The 3,688-nt window shown below is 48.7% G+C and overlaps 1 pseudogene across 1 annotated transcript; it reads right to left on the reverse strand.

Moving 5' to 3' along the window:
- Positions 1 to 1,726: 1,726 nt before the first annotated feature.
- Positions 1,727 to 3,649, reverse strand: LOC308580222 (large ribosomal subunit protein uL29 pseudogene; annotated as a pseudogene). Its single transcript, XR_014013487.1, has 2 exons — positions 3,521 to 3,649; positions 1,727 to 2,212 (listed from the first exon to the last, which is right to left on the reverse strand). The product of XR_014013487.1 is annotated as a large ribosomal subunit protein uL29 pseudogene (transcript).
- Positions 3,650 to 3,688: the final 39 nt, after the last annotated feature.

A 3,688-nucleotide genomic window follows, 5' to 3' on the forward strand; every position in this document is an offset into this window, starting at 1 on the left:
GCTTTTCCCCACCATTTGTCCATTTGCATGTTGGAAAAAGTTTCACCTGCCTAATTTCTGTGCTGCTGTAAAAAGCATGAGGGACACAGGTAGCACTGTGGGTTAAACCACAGAGCCTAGGACTTGCCAATCAGAAGGTCAGCGGTTCGAATCCCCGCAACAGGGTGAGCTCCCGTTGCTCGGTCCCTTCTCCTGCCAACCTAGCAGTTCGTGAGTACGTCAGAGTGCAAGTAGATAAATAGGTACTGCTCCGGCGGGAAGGTAAACGGCGTTTTTGTGCGCTGCTCTGGTTCGCCAGAAGCAGTTTAGTCATGCTGGCTACATGACCCGGAAGCTATATGCCTGCTCCCTTGGCCAATAAAGCGAGATGAGCGCCGCAACCCCAGAGTTGGCCACGACTGGACCTAATGGTCAGGGGTCCCTTTAACTTTTAAAAAGCCATAAGGGAAAGGGGCATAATAAAAAAAAGGTGGCACACAGTTCATGCATCATATCAAAACATACTGTGGTTCAGTGTGGATGCACAGCATGCTAGTAAACACTACTGAAAAGTGACCACTTATTTTTCCATCTATAAGATGCCCCCATGTATAAGACAACCCCAATTTTTTAAGCCCAAAATTAAGAAATAAATATTTTAAACATCAAACAGTGAGGCAAGCTGTGTAATGGCGATTGTTCCTCTAAGCCTGCCCTGGATGCCATCACTGAGCTCCTTGCAGGGGAGGGTTGGGCACACTGCGGGGCCTCGAGAGTCTGCCTACCCCCTCCTACTCAGCTGCCCTACAGTTGGGGGGGGGAAGAGGTAGCGCAGAGCCTGCATACGCCCAAGGGGCAGAGTGCAGTTCGCTCCCCTGGATGCTTGAGAGCGGAGCAGAAAAAAATCAATTTGACTTCTGCAGTTCCTGGCCGCCGGGGACACGCCCTCGTTCATGCTCAGCTGCCCGGCTCTGTGAACCACTCCAGTTGGCCGAGGGGATCGAAGTCATCTCACCCATGCGCTGCCTACCCTCCAGCTGTAGGGTGCCTGAGTGGGGGGGGGGAGGCAGACTCCGGAGGCCCCACAGTACGCCCTGCCCCTCCCCTGCAAGGAGCTGCAACTGCCAGACAATGTATGGCGGCATGTATGGCACATACCTGAAGGAACGTTTCCACCTCCATCGTTCTGCCCGGACACTGAGGTCCAGCGCCGAGGGCCTTCTGGCGGTTCCCTCCCTGCGAGAAGCCAAGTTACAGGGAACCAGACGGAGGGCCTTCTCAGTAGTGGCGCCCACCCTGTGGAACACCCTCCCACCAGATGTCAAAGAGAAAAATAACTATCAAACTTTTAGAAGACATCTGAAGGCAGCCCTGTTTAGGGAAGCTTTTAATGTTTAATAGGTTATTGTATTTTAGTGTTCTGTTGGAAGCTGCCCAGAGTGGCTGGAGAAACCCAGCCAGATGGGCAGGGTATAAATAAATAAATAAAAATCAATTATAATTTATTTATATATTTAATTGCAACATTCAGAGTATAAGACTACCCCCAATTTTAAACTTTAAGAATTTGGGGGGAAACCTCATCTTATACACGGAAAAAATACGGTAACCCTCCATTCCCTGTCGTTGCCACGCTACCTGGAAAGTTAAAGCAGTTTTTAAAAAAGGGAGCACAAAGTTATCACTATGAAATTTGCAACCACGATTCAAAACATAACATAGGTGGAATCAACACACATATAAAAAATGCTGTGAAAATTCTTTTTTATTTTTTTTAAACAGCCAAAACACCTTTAATAGGAAAATGCTGGTCAGAGGATCAGAATGCTGCAGTTCGGGCTCATGCCTTCACAGCGTATTTCCGAGGCGGGTACAGGCGTTCTTTTCGCTGCTGCTTTTTGGTCTTCAGACCTTCTTCATGCTTGTTTAGCCTGCGCCGCATGGCACGTGTCTTCTTAGGCCGCAAGTCGAGAGGCTTGTATTTCTTGCCTTTGTAGAACTTCCTGAGGTTTTCCTTCTGGGTCTGGTTAATGACGGTCAGCACTCTGGCAATGGATTTGCGTACCACCCAGATCTTTGAGAGTTTGGAGGCTGCTCCACCGGTCACCTTGGCCACCCGCAGCTGAGAGAGTTCCACCTTGAGGTCATCCAGCTGCTTCAACAGCTCTTCCTTCTTCTTCCCTCGCAAATCACGGGCTTTGATTTTGGCCATGGCGTCCACAACGGTCTCAGGCTACCAACGTGAAAAGAAAAAAAGGACAAAATGCTTTTTAAACTAAAGTTTTGAAAAAGACATTGAATTTGGGATGGATCGCTGTCGCTATCTAGTGTCTCATTTGTATATTTCACTTTACAACACTTTTAAAATGTTTTATTTGCAGCTGTGTAGCTGAGTCTTCTAGAGTGTTATGTTTTTTCAAACTAGGAACTGTACAGTGCAGTGCAATGTCCCGTCTTTCCTAAGGATTTCCCTACTTTCATATTATTGGGGAGTAATGTAGGATACTACTGGAGAAATGTTGGGAGGATATGGAATCATGGACATAGCTGTCCCCCTGCCCCCCAACAGTAAAAATCAATACAAATCACTGTAATACAAATCTGAGGTTCTGCCCCCCCCCCAAATCCTGGTTACACCCATGTATGGAGTTATGCAACCCCCAAGCCAAGGAGATAAGTAACTATACAACCATACGACCGAAGGCAACCCTGTATAGGGAAATTTTTTTAATGATTAATGTTTTATTATGTTTTTATATATTTTGGAAGGCAGAGAAACCTGTCAGAAATAGGGTGTGAAAAGCTGGCAATTCTGTCCAACCCCCCCACTCTTTCACTAGTAAGCTCAGGATGGCATTCAGATGGGATTCCCCACCCACCCACCGCATGTTATCCTCACATCTGCCATGTGAGAGACAGGACATGACCAAGGTCACCCAGGGAGTATAATAATATAATAACAATAATAATTTATTATTTGTACCCTGCCCATCTGGTTGGGTTTCCCCAGTCACTCTGGGCGGCTCTGAACAGAATATTAAAAAGACGATAAAACATCAAACATTAAAAACTTCCCTAAACAGGGCTGCCTTCAGATGTCTTCTAAACGTCAGATAGTTGTTTATTTCCTTAACATCTGGTGGGAAGGCGTTCCACAGGGCAGGCACCACTACCCAGAAGGCCCTCTGCCTGGTTCCCTATAACCTCACTTCTCGCAGTGAGGGAACCGCCAAAAAGCCCTCAGCGCTGGACCTCAGTGTCCGGGCTGAACGATGGAGGTGGAGACGCTCCTTCAAGTATACAGGACCGAGGCTGTTTAGGGCTTTAAAGGTCAGCACCAACACTTTGAATTGGGCTCGGACACGTACTGGGAGCCATTGTAGGCCTTTCAAGACCGGTGTTATGTGGTCTCGGTGGCCGCTCCCAGCCGGCACCCTTCATGAACAACCCAAACTAGCTCCTCCCTCCCTCTATTTCTCCTGCCACTACTAGCGAACTTATACATGCTCAGAAACACTCCCGCCCGTGAAAACCGCAGTACCTGACTCGGGAATTGAGGCGCGCGTGGTGCACGAGCGTGAACGAGAGGCCTTCCGGAACTCGGTCCTGACGCAACTTCCGCTTCCTCCTCCTCCTGAAGCTCGGCGAGCCGGAGCTTCCGGCCCCATCCGCGGCTCTTTCCCTGCGGCCCCGCCCCTTCCGCCAGGCC

This window comes from Podarcis bocagei, assembly GCF_964188305.1.
Source record: "Podarcis bocagei genome assembly, chromosome: 2".
In the NCBI taxonomy this organism is placed as follows: Eukaryota; Metazoa; Chordata; class Lepidosauria; order Squamata; family Lacertidae; genus Podarcis; species Podarcis bocagei.